This window comes from Sceloporus undulatus, chromosome 5 (genome assembly GCF_019175285.1).
Source record: "Sceloporus undulatus isolate JIND9_A2432 ecotype Alabama chromosome 5, SceUnd_v1.1, whole genome shotgun sequence".
NCBI lineage: Eukaryota > Metazoa > Chordata > Lepidosauria > Squamata > Phrynosomatidae > Sceloporus > Sceloporus undulatus.
The window spans coordinates 40,351,300-40,369,262 of NC_056526.1; the positions used below are offsets into that span (position 1 = coordinate 40,351,300).

General features: G+C 45.0%; 1 protein-coding gene across 1 annotated transcript in view; it reads left to right on the forward strand.

Annotated features, from left to right (window-relative positions):
- Positions 1–460: 460 nt before the first annotated feature.
- The window catches only part of GRIN2B (glutamate ionotropic receptor NMDA type subunit 2B), a 336,121-nt gene continuing 318,618 nt past the window's right edge, over positions 461–17,963 (forward strand). Inside the window, exon 1 of the mRNA XM_042470225.1 lies at positions 461–1,233. The gene's annotated coding sequence lies outside the window, so the exon portion shown is untranslated. The remainder of the gene's footprint in view (positions 1,234–17,963) is intronic.

The following is a 17,963-nucleotide window of genomic DNA, read 5'->3' on the forward strand; positions in this document are numbered from 1 at the left end:
TTGGGGCTGGAGACCCCCCTCCGAGGACCCCTCCCTCCTCCCCCTGGTGCCCAAACCCAACTGGCCAACAGGTCCCCCCCCCCGAGGAGAAGGGTGGGCAGCTTGCAGGTGAAGAAGGCAAGAGGGTCACTGGGGCCCGGGGGGGGCAGGCCAAGGGGACCCCTTTGCTGGGCCCTTGCCCTCCCTCCTGCCCCGGATCCCATGCCTTGGGTGCCAGGAGAAGGTGGCTGGGTGGGCATGGCTCCCGTGTCGGCCATGGCACTGCAGAGGAGGCTGGGCTGAGAGGGAAGGGGGTCTGGGGCTGAGGAGGGAGGGGAGGGGGATCGGGAGGGCTCGGTGCGCAGGCGCGGGTGTGGACGTGTGCCTCTGTGTGTGTGTGTGTGTGTGCAAGAGAGGGAGGGAGGGGATCCGGGGCTCCTGCCTTTTCGCACGGCGGCGGCGGAGGTGGAGGTGGCTCCCGCTCGGCCCTCCTTGCCTTGGTGCCCATCCCAGCCATGGCATCGCAGAGAAGGGTCTGAGGGATGATGCCCCATCATCGCTACGGTCCAGCGCTTGGCCGTCCCTGAGGAGGGCTTTTTGGGGAAGGGGAGATGCGTTTGCCTGGTGGCTGCGTTTCACTCGGGCAGGGGTCCTCCTCCTCCTCCTCCGGCAGTGCCAGCCTTTGCCCCCCGCTTTGCCTTTCAGGAAGGGAGGCCCGGAGTCCCACCACCATCATCACCACCACCATCATGCTCCTGCGAGGACCCCCGGCATCAGCCTCAGCACCGACAGCCGGAGCCAGCCCCTTCTGCTAAGAAGAAAGCCCCCTTCCGCCTCTTTCCTTCTGGAGCTCCAGATGTGGGTCTCTCTGGGCGAGAAGAGCCGAGGAGCGAGTGGCATGTGCGCCGTGGGCCCCGACTGCCGCCGCCACCCCCAGCCGCCTCCTCCTCCTCCTCCTCCTCCGCCCCACAGCGCCTGAGCCCTCCTCGCCCAAGGCTCGCCCGGTCCCTCTCTCTCTCTCTCGGGTGGGATTTGCACCAAGGCACCAGGCGACCAAGGCATCCTCTCAGGAACCAGAGCTTTTTTCAACGATTGAACCCTTTCCCTTGGCCTCGCCCCCTCCTCACTGGTCCCCCCCCGCCATCTCGCCCTTCTTATGTGGATGATATGCCAGCGAGCAGAGGAGACTGGAGACTCCCAACATGCCCACTCCCTTAATCTGTCCGCCAAGAGGTTCTGCTTCTGCAAAGCAAGGTAAGGCCAGCATGGACTCCCCCGGATGTCTTTCTCTCCCCCCCCCCGCTTTTCTTTTGTCAGGGCTGGGTGGGGGGCAAAGAGGGCATTATACCCCCGCCATCGATCCTCTCCCCATCGCAGCAAGCGGAGGCTCATTGGTACCAATGGCACGAACCACCATCCGCCCAGCGGCTCACAAAAGAGCCGGCCATGCTGCTCGGAGCCAGGCAGGTACCCCTGGAGCCCTTCCGACATGTTGATGCCAGCCTTGGAGAAGGGAGCCTTGGAGAAGGAAGCCGGAGGAGGAGGAGGGGGCTGCGTGGGGCGGGCGGGAGCCAGGGGACCCTCGCAGGGGATGGCAGCCGCAGAGGCGCGGCGTTGGCATCTGGATGCCCCCCTCCTTGGCAGCAATGGGAGTGGGCTCGGGAGGGGGATCGGGGCAGGCCTGAGGGGGGCAGGCGAGGGAAGCTTGGGGTCTCCAGGGGAGAAGGGCTGGCTGGTTGCATGATGCCCAGGTGGGGGGTCTCTTGGCACTCCACGCAGGTCAGGCTGGCAAGGCTTGGTGCCCTCCTTCCTCGCAAACCCTCAGGTGGGCTTCCATCCATCCTTCCTCCCCCGCCCCCTCCTTTCTCTGGGTTCTTCTTCTTCTTCTTCTTCTGCTGCTGCTGCCAGGCACGATGCCTCCTTGCGCCCGCTTTGCCTGAGCCATGCAGCCTCGCCTGCCTCCTCCTTCCTCCCCCCCTCTTTTTCTCTCCTTCTCTCACACCCCCCACATTCCTCCGAAGGCAACCGCTGCTCCTTGGCAAAGCAAAATGGCTCTCCTACTGCTGTTGCTGGGCTCTGCCTAGAAAAGCACCACGATGGTGGCGGCGGCGGGGGCCCTGGGTGGGCTCTGGAGGAGGCTCAGGAAGATGGTGGCGACACAAAGGAAGAGGGAGAGGTTGAGAGAGAGGGGGGTGCGGAGGGATCGGGGCTGCTCCAGACCGAAAGGGGAAAGAGGGAACGGGGCAGGCGAGCAGGAGGAGGAGGAGGCGCGTATTTTTAGCCCCGATCCACCCACCGGAGGGGCACCCTCGCCCCCAGTGCCAGGGCCACCAGCCTCCCCTCCAGTCCTCTGTCCCCAGCCTTACTCCCCGCCCCACCGCTGTGGATCCGCCTCAACCAGGAGCGACATGCCGTCTTTGGGGGTTCTGTGTAGTCCCTTCCCCGGCGCTGGCGAGGCGAGGCGGGAGCCAGCTCCAAGGCAACCTCTGGATCCTCCGCCAGAGGCTCCTCCCGGGAGCCTTCTCTCCTCCGGCGCCGCAGGGAAGGCCAGCGAGGCTCGCAGGTGCCGCCCGCCCCGCCCCGCCTGGCCTGCCACCACACCCCCCTCGGGCGCCCAGGGCCGGGGCTCTCGCTCGCCCACCCAGCCCCAGGACAGGACACCTGGCCCCAGGCCTTGTCCAGGACAGAAGAGGGGCCGCCCTCCGCTCTCTCTGCCCCCCGCCTCGCTTTTTCGCAGAGAGAGAAGCCACGCTGACAGCCCTTCCTCCTCCTCTCCCTCTCCCCTTCCTCCTCCTCCTCTCCTTTTCCTCCTTTCTTCCTCTCTTCCCCTTCTCCTTCTGCTCTTCCTCTCCCTCCTCCTCTCCTTCCCCTTCCTCCTCTTCCTCTTCCTCCCCCTTCGCCTGGTGCTTCTATAAATAGCCGGGATCTCGGGGACATCTGCCGACGTTCAACCTCAGACTCGTGCCCCTCCCCCTCCGCCGCCAAGTGGGTGGCTCAAAGTTTACCTGCGCGGGGTGGGCGGGGCGAGGGGGCGAGAGGGGGCAGGGACAGAACGTTGGGGCAGCAGAGAGGGGCGTGGCCAGAGGGAGAGCGGCTTGGGAAGGGCTGGCCGGCTGCTCTGCCCAGGTGAGCCCCAAGGGGCCCGCGGCAGCAGCCCTGGCCCCCTGGGCTGAGCCAGCCAGCCCTCGCCGCCTCTTCCCAAGCCGCTCTCCGGGGCAGCTGGGCAGGCTTTCCCTGTTGCTGGCTCCCTCCCTCACAATCCCTGCTAAAGACCTGGCCTGGAGGAGGAGGAGGAGGGGCTGCATCTCTGCTCCTGGGTCGCGGCGTCCCTTCCCTCCCCTCCCCTTCGATCCCAGCGTTTTCCTTGTTCTCCCTCGGATCGGGACTTTCGCTTCCCAGGCTCCAAATGCAGCGAGGGCACCGATGTTTCCCCCAGCAGCCGTTCTCCGCTGCCTTTATTGTTGTTATGATGATGATGATGATGATGGCGCTGAGCTGGTCCTGTGGGTCCTGACCCTCCTTAGGAGTGGGAGTCCAGAAGTACAAGGTCCCCCCTCCCTCCGGGAAAGGATGCTTACCTTGGGATTTTGCCGGGAGACTTCGCTTCCTTTGGGCCTCCTTCCGCTCCCGTTATTTGTTGCACAAATCGGGGAAACGTTGCGAGGTGGTGTCAGTCTGGAGAAGCACCTGAGGAATTGGGCTCGAGCCAAAGGAAAGCTCGTGCTGCCTAGAAGTCTTTCTTTCCCTTTAGTCACAAAGGGGCTGCGCGATCCCTTTGCAAACGGAAACCTCGCTGCCGGAGAAGATCCAGATCTAGCGCATCCTTGCTAATACGGAGTTTAAAATACCTTTATACGGAGTTTAATTTTTGCATTTTGGAATGCTCTCAGTGCAGATCGTTTTCCTTGTGAAAACATCCCTCCTTTTGCTAGAAGAAGGTGCATTTGATCTGATTTAGGGTTCACAGGGTACTTCTGATGGACTGTTATATAGACTTCCTTGGAAATGCTCTGGGGCTTTGACTTCTAAGCAGACTTGGATAGGATGGCATTGTTGAGGCATGTTTTTCATTCACCATAATTTACACACTGGCTGCCATCATCACCATCACTATCATCATCATCATCATCATCATCATCATCATCATCATCATCATCATTTTCTTATAGCCCGCCTTTCTCCCAACAAAAGGACTCAAGGCATTGACGTTCAGTTTTAAATCTGGTCTCTTTGACTTTCTGACCTGCTTCAACAGCATTCCCACATTCCCCCAAATAGCAAAAGGCTCCTGAGTCAATATCCTTGAGAGCAAGTCCTCTACCCCTTTCCCCTTAATCATATTCACAAGGGACGCATTGGAAGGCATCGGACTGATCGGTCCTTGAGCTTCGTTTGTGGAAACGCCATCTGCCTCTGCCTCTGCCTCTGGCTCCTCCAAGTCTGAAGCAGGGAGAGGCAGGTGCACCTTCTCATACTTTCTTTCCTACATTCTTTCTTTCATTCAGTAACCATTGTTGTGCAAGAAAATACACTTGGAGATGAGTGGAGACAGGTCATCCATCTCTTGGTGACTTGTTAGGAACAGAGGCATCGCTAAGGAGATAGGAACTGGTGGAAAATGCAAGGAGAGTGCTCCAAGGCTGCATCCACACTGGAGAATTAACCCAGTTTGACACTGCTTTAACTCTTTTCTGGTGCAAGGCTATGGAATTCTGGGAGTTGGAGTTTGTTGTAGGGTCTCTGCTCTGGACCCCACAACAAACTCCAACTCCCAGAATTCCATAGCCTTGCACCAGAAAAGTTAAAGCGGTACCAAACCAGGTTATTTCTCCAGTGTAGATGCAGCCCAAGACTTATCGGTTCTCTTTAAAACGCCTGTCAAGTGTGTGTGTGTGTATGTATGTGTGTGTATTTAACCATCACTTGTTCTGTCGAAACATCACTTGCTGCTTCAAAATTCCACCGCCATCTTTTGCTCTGGTTATTATTCCTGTTATTTTCAAAACGTGAATCCAATTTGCAATACCTAAATCATTAGATAAGTAATGGATTTTTTTTCTTTTAAAATAAATCCCAATATTTGTATCTTCTCATGGACAATTGGTTGCTCACTGTGAGAACAGAACGCTGCGCTAGATAGACAGACAGGTCTTCATTCTTTTTTAATATATATACATACTGTTTTTATTAATTTTTCAGAAATCTTAATTAAAAATACATAAATCACTACATATATACACTTATCCAAATTCAAGAGTATCTTCATTCAGGTCTTCATTCTGATTCTTTGGTCAGGGTTCTTCTTCGTAGGTTTTTAACAAGAAGTACAGTGAAGAAAAGGTAGACCTTGCACATTATAAGCTGGCAGCATGGCAGAGGTGCAAGGGAGCAATACAAAGCCAATTCTGTCTCCAGCTCTGGAATAATTTCACAGATGGGGATTATTTTCTCCTGAATTGACTGAGACCCAACGTTAACTGGTTTTGCTCGTTGGTGATCTTGAAAGAAACCCAAAAACATATTTGTTAGTGCTGCAGAAAGGAAAAGGTGAACTGCCTTATATGCAAAGTCTGGTTGGTGACAGAAAATGGGCCTGGGATTAAGGAAGAAGAGGGAAAATAGGGGTAAAAGGTGGCAGAGATTTGTGGGAAGGGGGGGGGGGAGGATAGCACCATCAAATATTAATTCCCATTGAGAGAAAAAAGTATATTTACATTTATAGGCATTAAAAAACCCTCAGATGCATATATGCAGAATAAGCATAATATGAAATGCATGGGTTTAGCGCAAACCAGAATTCCACTCACAGTTAAATAAGATGAAAGGGTGCAGCTATACAAACTCAAAGGCACAACGTTGCATAGCAGGCTTTTGCATCCAGGTAGAAATCCACCAGATCCACGCACAGCCAATATATACATATAGAAGAGGTTACATTAGTGCAAATTACGCGACACATTTATTTATTTATATTTGATTTATTTTCCACCTTTCTCTCAAAATGAGGCTCAAGACAGATGTATTCAGGCGTATAGTAATATATGCAGAAAATCCACCTGGAATTTATGCCAGATAAAGGCGAATAGATATGAAGTGCAGAACTGGCAGAATAATAATAATAATAATAATAATAATAATAATAATAATAATAATCAGCTCTTAGACACTGGCAAAATAATGCACAGAAACATAAATACACTACATGTACACCCATAATACATACAAGCAAAGTAAATACCAGGAGCTCACAGAATAGGGAACGTAATGATTAGGTTAGGCTTGGAACGTGAAGTAATATATAATAAATAGGACAGAATTTTGGAATTTGTGCAGCGTTTTGCCCTTGTCGCTGAAAGTCGCTACACACACACATATATATTTGTATACAGATATAATTTCAATATAGGTTTTAAAAAGTACCCAACAATTCCAGCCCCCAGACACCCATTTATATTACCTTGTGAAAATTGCCTTTTTAAAGGACCCAGGTTGAAGGCGGCTTTCTCTATTGTAGTTTCAAAAAATAAAATAAATAAAAGTTTAACCGTGGCAAAACAGATACTAGTGAAATCTCAGTGTACAATAATGGTTTGTACAGTTTTCTTTTCAGGAAAAAAACAACAACCTTATAACTGTATGTAAAATTGTTCTCAAACAGCCCACACAGTATGGATTAGGAAGGAAGGCCCCAACCTCCAAAGAGTGTCCAGCCTACAGCAGCTTCCATTTTAGATGCTGAAACTGCACTACTTTAAACACTAATTTGTGAATAACGGCCCATTGACCTAAGGCATTTCATCATTTGATTTATCCAAATGCGTGTACTTTTTTTTTTTAGCTGAAAACCCTTTTCCAGTGAATATTTTGTAGCTGCAGGGCAGTGGGCTTTTCAAAGGCCACACTGTGAACCCTCCAAAGGGCTTCCTGAAGACCAAGGACTGCATGATTCCTATGCTGGGCTTTTTAAAAATTGCACTGCAGAGCTAGTACAAAATACATTGAAAGCATATGGAAATGCTGAGGCCTACTGAATCATACACCCATAGATGGCACAAATGCAACAGGTGCACTGTTGAATAGAATTCACATTAAAACAAATGTGGGGAAGTTATTTTTACTATTGCATTCACTCCCCTAGGTAAATTAGCCTTTATCTGTAAAGCTCAAATCATAATAACTAGCTTCATATTTTTTTCTGTATTAAAACAAAGCTTGCACATAGGAAAAATGGATTAGTTGTGTGTGCTGTGTGTCTTCATGTCCTTTCCAACTTAAGGCAGTCCAAGGGCAATAAATAAATAAATAAATAAATAAATAAATAAATAAAAGTTTTGTTTTTTTGGGAGGGGGCAACATTTGTTCAGAGGGGGTTGCTGTTGCCTTTTCTGAGGCTGAGAGAATATGACTTGCTCAAAGTCACCAAGCAGGTTTTCATGGCTGAACAGAGACCTGCTCTCCCAGAGTCCTACTCCAGCATTCAAACCACGACTACATTGTTTTTCCTGGTTGGCTAGACATAGGTCCAAAACACACTGCAGAAATAATCCAGTTTGAGACCAGTTTAAATGCCCTGGCTCAATACTAGGGAATTCTAGGAACTGTAGTTTTGTGAGACATTTAACCTTCTGTCAGAGAGTTCTGGTGCCACAATAAACTACATATCCCAGGATTCCCTAGCACTGAGCTTGGGCAGTTGAAGTTGTCTCAAAATGAATTATTTCTCCAGTGTGTTTTGGACCATAGTTAAATAGTTTTACCCCACGTAACTCCTGTTCTGCAGCTTCCCAGTGTTTACACATCCTCTCTCTCTCTCTCTCTCTCTCTCTCTGTGTGTGTGTGTGTGTGTGTGTGTGTATGCATGCATGTGTGTATGTATTATATTCCCTGACATGGAGATAATCTGCATGGCGTCTGGAAAGGTATTGCATTGCATACACTTCTGTTGTATTAATTCTAAATTGCACTCTATCAAATTCCTTTATGAAGAACAGGTAAAGCATCACGATGGACGAAAGAAGACAAAATGCAAGACCAGGGCATAGCATATTACAATGACACTAAGTGCAACTGTAATATACTATGCCCTGGTTTTGCATTTTGTGTTTTTTCGTCCATGGTGATACTTTCCATGTTCTTCATAAAGGCATTTGATGCAGTATCTACATTTAGCAGTATCTGGTGTGGATGTGGGTTCAGATCCTACCGACTAGCTAATCCTCTACAGAACTCTACACCTCATCTTAAAAGCACTAAAGTAACTAACATAATCCCCTTGGAGGAATGGGATTATTTTCTATAATTATCACATTCATATTTATAAATTTTATAATTAGCACATATAATTTATAAATAATTATAAAAATGATACATTTTCCTACAGCTGGTGCCATAGCTTCCTCCTTCCCCCCAAAACCCACAGGAAAATAAAAGGCTAATAATAATAATAATAATAATAATAATAATAATAATAATAAGTAGAGAAATCTGAAGAAGATGGCTTTGACTACATCTGCTCTGCAGAAATAATCCAGACTGATGCCACTTTAACTGCTATGGTTCCATGCTGTGGAATTCTGGGAACTGTAGTTTTTTGTAGCCTCAGTGCTCTTTGACAGAGAAGGCAAAATGTCTCCCAAAACTACAATGCCCCGAATCTCACAGCATTGAGCCATGGCAATGAAAGTAGTGTCAACCTGGATTATTTCTACAATGTGGATGCAGCTTCAAACGATTACAGACTGCAATTGTACGGATTACACCAATAGGATTTGTAGTTTTGTGAGAGATTTAGCCCTCTCTGCCAGAGAGCTATGGTGACACAATGAACTATAAATCCCAGAATCCCATATCATGGAGCTGTGGCAGTGAAAGCAGCATCAACCTGCATTAGTTCTGCAGTGTGGCTGCAGCTTCAAATTGTGTGCAGTAGTCCGATAGGATTTGTAGTTTTCTGAGCGATTTAGCCTTCCCTGTCAGAGAGCTCTGGTGCTACAAAGAACTATAAATCCCAGAATGGAGGCATGGCAGTGAAAGTGGCATCAACCTGGGTTATTTATGCAGTTTGGCTGCATCTTTAGATTGTGTGAAGTGGACCGAGAGAATTTGGAGTTTTGTGAGATATTTTGCCTTGAGCTGTGGTGTCACAATGAACTATAAATCCCAGGACTACACCATATGAACATATGCCAACCTCCTTTGAGGCCGCTTGAACTGCTAGGGAATTCTGGAACCTGTAGTTTTGTGAGGCCTTTAGTCTTCTCTGTCAAGAGAGCTCTGGGGCCACAATGAAATATAACCCTCAGGATTCCCAAGCACTGAGCCAGGGCATTTACAAGCGGTCTCGAGCTGGATTGTTTCTGCAGTGTGTTTTGGACCCAAGTCAGAGTGGCTGCATAAGTGGTGCCAAACCAAGTTATTTCTCCAGTGTGGATGCAGCCATTATGAAAAAGGCATGCTTTGGATGTAGGTTGACTGGACCCTTGAGGCATTTAGGCTGAAGCAAAATGGCCCTGCAGCAGGGGGGATGCAGCCAAGTGGCCCTCCTCAGTGGTAGTCCCTTCTTTCTTCCCCCAAGATAAGAAAAGTCCCTAAAGGGTGACAGGTAGAGCACTCCCTTTCTGTCCAGCAGGGAGAAGGCAAAGGCCACCAAAACTGTGTCTCTAACTCCCTGCCAGGCCTTGGGAAAGGCTTCAAGGATCTGCTCTCACTCTTTTTTAGACCAGAAGCTCCCACTGTGGACCACCTCCCCCCTTTTTCCAATTCTCATCCTTAACCTCCTGCCCAGAGAATTGCCTCACAGAATGACTCTCTCTCTCAAACCCACCTTCACCTGTTTCCCTCCCTTCATTCCTATCCTTCCCTCCAGGGTGACCAGACGTCCTCCTTTCCCCTTGCATTTCAGCCTTCTGCCCAGGAAGAATTCCAAGGCATCTTCTGTTTTGAGCATGGCCCAGAAACCTGCCTTTATATTTCAGAGAAGTGTTTCTAGCTTTTCTTTGGTGGTCACCTCCAATCTTTTTCTTGAATGGCCAACATTTTGGTCCCCCTTTGCATTTAGGAGGGTGTCTGGCCAGTCTGGTGGTTGGCCTCCCATTCAAGGACTACTGTAGTCCTTGCAATTTCCTCTGTAGCTGAAAATGAGAACTAGCCCCATATTTGAAAAGATTGGGTTGTGGTTCCACAGTCAATCTGTACTATGCATTCAAAGAGAGCCCATGCGGTTAGTGGTTTTTGTACTGGACTAGGAATTATGGAGGCCAGGATTCGAATCACCACTTGGCCACAACTGTAGTCCTTGAAAATTCCTCTGTAGCTGAAATGACAACTAGCTGATGGATCCATATTCAAAATAAAAGACTGGATTGTAGTTCCATTTTCATTTGTAATAGGCATCCAAAGAGAGCCAATGTGGTGTAGTGGTTTTAGTACTGGACTAGGACTCGTGTGGGTACGAATCACCACCTGGCCACAAAAACCCACAGAGTGATCTTGGGCAAGTCACATACTCTCAGCCTCAGGGTAAGGCAGTGTTAATCCTCCTCCAAATAAATCCTTGCCAGGGAAACCCTGTGACAGGTTCACCTTAGGTTCTGTGTAAGTTGGAAATGACTTGAAGGCTCACAACAAAAACATGCATTCAAATGGTTGGAAATGTTTGTGTGTTTCTGCATCCAGTGAAGTGGACATCTAGTCACCCTGTTTAACAGACCACATTTCTGCTGCCAAGGAATTTCAAGGGCATTGCAATGCATGCTGACAGACTTCTCCCTCAGTTGCACAATTTCACTCTGTCTTCCCCAAAAATGCTTGTGTATCACTTGCACGTTCTTCTTCTCTCCCTCTCTCCTTCCCTCCCCCCCTCTCTCAACATATTGTTTAGAGCAGGTGACAGCAAACGATTCCTTAGCATCTCAAAGATGAACAAATGTTGACTAAATCCAAATAAAAATGGCTTCCTAGCAATATTTTTAAAATAAATTTACATCTCTTTCATATTAGTTCATAAACATACAATGCAGACCAAATAAATCCATGATATGGGCAATTAAATACATGACATGAACGCAAAGAGATAGCTGTGTTAGTCTGGAAAATCAGTATGCAAAGGGGTCTTAGAGCCTCTTAGCCTCTTAGAGATTAACTGAAAAAAAGACGCTGGGAGCATAAGCTTTAAACTTGAGCCTACTTCCTCAGATGCATAAGACAGAGGAGTTTATCACATGGGAGGAATTTATCTTAATTTCGAATGAAAAGAAAGTGGGGCCAGAATGCATTCACATGAATTTGCTAGTTCAGCGAATTTACGTGAATTCGAATTGCATTCAAACTGACTTCCCATTGCCCGAAAATAGCTTGCCATTACCCGAAATTGTGTGTGATCACCTCTCACGCAATAACGTGAAACTCCATGATTGCATTTGGACTGATTTCCCATTGCCTGAAATTGCGTGTGGTAGTCTATCGCTCAATAACGTTAGACTCCATGATTGCGTTCGGATTGCCATTGGAATATACTTCCAATTTCCCTTGTCTGATAAACTCCAGAATGTAGAGTCTGGCCTCCACTGCATCTCATGCATGTGAGAAAGTAGGTTCAAGTTTACAAATGCTCATGCTCCCAGCTCAAGTAGGCTCAAGCCTACGAAAGCTCATGCTCCTAGCTCAAGTAGGCACAAGTCTAGGAAAGCTCATGCTCCCAGCTCAAGTAGGTTCAAACTTACAAAGCTCATGCTCCCAGCAAAGCAGGCTCAAGCCTATGAAAGCTCATGCTCCTAGCACAAGTAGGCTCAAGTCTGAGACAGCTCATGCTCCCAGCTTCTTTCTTTCAGTTAGTATCAAAGGGGCTCCAAGATTTCTTTGCATACCAAATGTTGCCTAACTTTTAAAGTATTTTCTCCTTTACTGGGCAGCCGGCAGCTGAGCCGAGTTGTTCAAAGAGCAAGAGACAAATAAACTGCTGAGATCCATTTCTGCATGCTACTTATTTTTGGATGGCAGGAGGGAAATCTGGACCCCATTACTTGTGAATATAGGAAAGGAGCGTCTCCTCCATGGAGATTAATAGAAGGAGAGAATGATGTGCTCCAAGTGAACACTGTTTGGTGCCCTTTAACGTACCCTCAACTCATTGGGTTGCCATTTTGGGCCTCTGTCCCCCAGCACTGGATTCCTCTATTTAACTTGTTCCGACTAGTGCAGATACTCCTGTCTCTCCTGCCTCCGGTTGCAGACCGCTTTGTTTAGAACCTCTATCAGGAAGAGGGAAGATGCCGGTTAATCCGCTTCTGCTTGGTGAAACCCACTGAGCTGGCTCCTGCCCAACCATGATACTCCACCTGCTAACATGCTCCAAATGTGCCAGAGCGATCCAGTTCAGGCTGGCTAATCTCTTTGCTTGTTCCCTTGGATAGCTATGGGAAATTGAGACCAACCAAAGGAATGCTGCATCCTTTGCTGTATAAATGTGTAAGATCTGATTGGAAAGGAACTTATCCCTCTGCTGACAGCAATATGAGAGATTTTTTTTACATCTTTGTGACTTTTTAAAATTCCACATTCTTTTAAAATAAATAATAAATAAAACTTTTATTTATATCCCGCTTTTCTGTGACAAGACAATCAAAGCGGCTTACAACACGTTAAAATCCACATTTACAAATTTGTGTCCCAAATTCCCCCCTTAAAAAGGATTAAACAAGTTACAATTAAAACATCTATTAAATCTATTTTACTTTAGTGCAGAGATTCTCAAGACTTTTTGCAGTAGCACATATTTGGGGAAGTCACTGCGTATCAGATAAAAACAACGCAATATCTAGTTGGTTTTATACACTCAGGTTGCATACTGTTCATTATAGAAGGGAAAGGCTCACAGTTGATACTTGCTTTGCACTAAATTCATCTTTTAAGAGCTACTTTATGTTGCCACAGCTCTGCTTCTTTGCTGGCAACAGGATGGTGGGTAGATGGACAGAACGGAGATTATATGTTGTGCTTTCCACTTCTAAAGCAAAAGACCTTAGAGAAGCAAAACATTTGGAAAAAACATTGGGTTACTGTATTCAGTAACACACCCTGTCACAGCTATAGCAAGCAGCTTGACTTGAGTAATAGTGAATATATTTGAATAGTCTTCTTCTTTGCTAGGATTTAATGTGTCATAGTGAAATAAATCTTTTGGCATTTTTGGTGCAGACAAGGCGAGAAGGTGGTGGTGATATGGAATTTCACACTTGCTTTGGTCACTACTTGCAGTTTTTAAAAGCATGGCTCCATACCCTAGGGTATTTACTGCACTAGTACAAGCAATATCACAAACGTTTTCTCCTTTGGTTTGCTTTTTGGGAGCTGTGGGGCAGATTGTCAAGTGTTAAGAACAAGTCAAATCTAAGATTTTTTTTTTAAAAAAGCCTCTTATGCATTTGAATCATAAAATATTCTTGGAAAACCTAGATAAAAGTTACTGTTGTCATCATGCGTTTAAGAATTGTGTTTATGCAGATCAGTTATAGGTTTGTTACATGCATCGTATGTATTTGAATTATGAGATACTGCAAAGCAGAGAGCAAACTGGCCTCATCCATTGACTGCAGAAACAGCTACAGCTCAGTGCTTGTTTTCATTCCCACTCTTTTCCTCTTTTGTATTATTTCTATTAGTCTGTGCGCCTTTGAGTTTTCCATATATGTACATTTGCTTAGAGAAATTTAATTTAGGAATTTTATAAGCATTAAATAATAATAAAGTAAGTTCCCGGGCCATGGAGTTGCACAATCTTCCAGACATTGTTGAACTGCAACTCCCAGCCACCCTAGCCAGCATCGTGAATGGTGAGAAATTCTGGGATTTGCAGCTAAATAACATCTGAAGGGTTAAACAATTTCCCCCCTACTGTTGTTCAGGGGTTGGTTTCTTTGCACGATAAAGCACTCTAGATATATTATCTTTGCAATATTCATTTTATATACAAATACACAAGCAGAAACAACAGAAACTAGCAAATTCTTAAGAGCGCGTAGTGCTTCCAGTAATCTTGCACTGGAATCCCAGATGGCACATTTTCACCCAGAAGTGTTCCATCATCAATCCATTCATAGCTGTTCTTTGGTCTACTGTTATCCAAATTAATTTTAATCTGGCTTCAAGCTATTACTCTGCCTGCTTACAGAAGGGGGAGAGTGTTACCTTACCAAACTCTAATCAGTATGGTATTTCCAAAGCTGGAAAAAGGTTCCCAGTTATTAACAGAATATTGCCTATTATTAATTCTAATGGATGAAGCATCAGTTGATCATCCTAATTTATTAGATAACAAAGGATGGTATCTTTGTATCTATAACAGATAGAATTATAAAACTGATAGGGAAGTTGGGTTTCAGGTCTGAATGGAAAAATAATAGCAGTGTCAACTTCTATTTGTTTGCATACTGTCTCTATATTCATTAATTTCTCTTTTGCTTTAAGCTATATATGTAAAGATTTGGGACAGATTCTAATATCATGTAACTTGAAAAATAGATGTAATCAAATAGTCTTACAGCTATGTAAGAAAATGTATGTGCGGAGTCTGCATTTCATTATCACTGCCAGTGTCACCAACAATGAAATACTATTTGGGAAATGGGGAAAAATAGAAAAGATTATGTGAGTGATAAATGATACAATATTGTCTAAATTATTATCTTTGAAGAGCATCACTTGCACCAGCTGAACCCTGTTTTATATCATCCTCATTTCTTTATTCACTGTATTTCCTTGTGGTCCTACATATTTCAGAAAAGCATTAAAAGGGGAGAACTGTGCAGCTGCAGCTGTGGAAAGGTACTTCCTTCAACTGTCCTGAAATTCCCACCATTCGTCTTCAGTAAATATCTCTAGGTTCTAGCATTCTGAGATAATACAAGTGCTAGTATTATATTATTTGCTTCCTTCATACAATGCATGGTTTGGAGCACCTCATATCTCTCCATACTAGCCTTTCCCTTAAAGAGTCACAAAATCTGTAGTTTTTCCTCATAGATGAGCCACTTCAGTCTTGTGATCATTTGGTTGTTCTTTTCTGTCCATCCCAGTAACTGTAGTCTTTTACAAGCAAACTACAAAAATTCAAAATTTAGTTTGATGAACTGCACAGATTCAAAGATGGTGTGCTAACTTTTATTTTAGCAAGATATTCATAGCAGGCAATATAAAACATGCATCTGAGGAAGTAGAACTAAGTCTACAAAAGCTTATGCTACAACTTATTTTGCTAAGTTTGTCTCAAAGGTTCAGAAGATCCCTATGCATATTGATATTCCAGACTAACACAGCTGTATCTTTGAATTCTATCCCCATATAAGATATGAATTTCATACATTCAGCACAGAGCTGGGTGGTGAAGTCAAATGCCTTTACTTTTAAAATACAGTTAATCATTGTTGCATACCTTAGGAGTTTATCAAACGGGAGAAATTTCTCTTAATTTCGAATGAAAAGAAAGTGGGGCCAGAACGCATTAACTTAAAGTCGGTAGTTTAGTGAAATTACATGAATGCTCATTGCATTCGAACTGGCTTCCCATTGTCCAAAAATAGCATGCTATTGCCCGAATTTGTGTGTGGTAGTCTATCACGCAATAACATGAAATCCCATGATTGCGCTCAGACTGACTTCCCATTGCCTGAATTTGCGTGTAGTGGGTTATCACGCAATAACGTGAAACCCCATGATTGCGTTCAGATTGCCATTGGATTATACTTCCAGTTTCCCTTGTCTGATAAACTCCTTAAAGATAGAAATGGCGACTTACGTAAATTACCCCACGAGCCAGCAAGGAAAGACATTTCTTTATTGCCTCTTAACTCTGATGTAATGTACGATGGATAAAAACATTTAAAATGCTAAATACAAATTAAAAACAATTAGAAACAGCCAGAGCAGTTACTCCTAATTTTAAGGATCAAAACACAGTTAACACAGTTTTAGTTACCCACTGGAAATTCCGAAAGAACAGAGTCAGACTGACTGCCTTTGAGAGGAATTTCCACAGTTGGAGTGCTTCTACAATCCCCCCCCAAAAAAAAACAACAACCCTGTGATAGGTACTTAAATTCATAGGGTGTTGGGATGTGCAACAAGGCCTCTGTTGAAGATCTGTTGACCCTCCCCTTCTTCCCACAGATCACCATCACTTTGGCCAGCAGAAAACAGAGCAACAGTGTTGAGGACTAAATATTAATGGAGACAGCGTAATGGTTTTTATGAAACCCATGAAATCTTGAGTCAGTTCTGATGAGGGGCTCTTAGCACAAATACCCTCAACATAATACGTTTGGGGGAAATAAAGTCCACTTCTCCTAGATCAGTTAGTGAGATAACTGGATGGTCAGTGGAAATCCCAATCCTATCTTGTTGCCCTATTAGGATAATAGGTAGTGATTGCAACAGATTGCAAATAGATAGTGATTTCAGCAGGATTTCCTGGTTATATTTTTAAGGCACACCATTAGTTTTGTGGGAGAAATACAGCTTTTCACAGGAGGCAATGGAGAAATGCAGAATGTGTTTGTTGCAAAGATTTGGGGAAAACAGTGTTCTCCCAAAGGAAAAGTAAAGAAAGACATTGATATTCATTCAGAGTCAGATCTGGTATGGAAAATATCATGTAAAAAGTTTTTTTAATTGCTGTGCAAATATTTGCTATGCTAGGATTGAAGAAGTCATCCAAATATAATGTTACATAATAGAGACAGATGGGGACAATACTGAGCTGTTATATTCATATTAGGAGGGGCTTATGTGGAGCAACAGACAGTGGTTTACAATAACCATGCAATGTAGTCCAGTTTTATTATCACCCAACTGTAAACTGTGGGGATGTCCAAGGTTATGATTTATAGCAACACAATAATTAAAGGTGTGCCACCACATATTAGAGATTGGAAAGAAAGGATAAAAGACAAGCTGTTGTAAGCTGATCCCCTGTTAAAATCCCCATATTGAAAAATGATATGGGGCTAGATCAATAGAAACCCTGCATTATGACTTTCATTATTTAGAAGGGATGAGACTGGCAGTTGAAACCCAAGCATTCTATAAATAAGATTTCTTTGCAAGTAGTCAAATACTTGAACTTTATTAGTGAAATAAATAGAACATTGCTGATACAGATCTGTACCAGTGTTACACACCATATTTAATTATTTATTACTCATGTTTTCAAGATATAGGAAGATAATAGAAAATAACATAACAAATACAAAAAAGGTCTTGTGGAATCTAATCAACAGCTTACTATGGCATAAGCATCTTTTTCAGAATCATCAAATCTCTCTTTGTCTCTTTGTGTCTCATACACATATACACGCACAGAGGTACAGAGAAAAAATATGCTAAGACCATGGCATACAAGAAGTAATACTTGACAGTTCTAGGCAAAGCTCAAGTACAGTATATACAAAGTTAGCATAAGACATTTCACAGGAGCAGTAATGGAAAATAACACAATATTGCTAGGCTTGTTATGCACATTTAACGCTTGTACACTGAGAGAAAATCTTGATTTTGATTGGATCCTGAACACAAAGAAGCAAACCAACCAATATTTCTACTCCAGTTATTTCACAAAGGGAAATAATCCCCCTTTGACCATATTCCCAATTGGAGGAAAAATGTGATTTTTGTTGGCAGCAGAGTGTTTCTGAACAATGAAATTCTTAATGTGAAAGTTAGATATATTGATTCTTTAGCATGGAAACCAGCCTCCTTGTACACAGCAGAAGGCCATTGCTAGCAGGTGGAGGAATAGATGGGGTTAGTAGATGAGTGGTCAATGAATCCTTGATGTTACTACAGGGACGTAGCTAGGATTTTAGGAAGGGGGGGTCCAGACTAAGTGCTACCATTATAATGGGGCTTGGGCACGGCAGCGCAGCAGCACACACCATTCATTTTTTTAATGGAAGGGGGGGTCCGGACCCCAAGAACCCCCCCCCCTTGGCTAT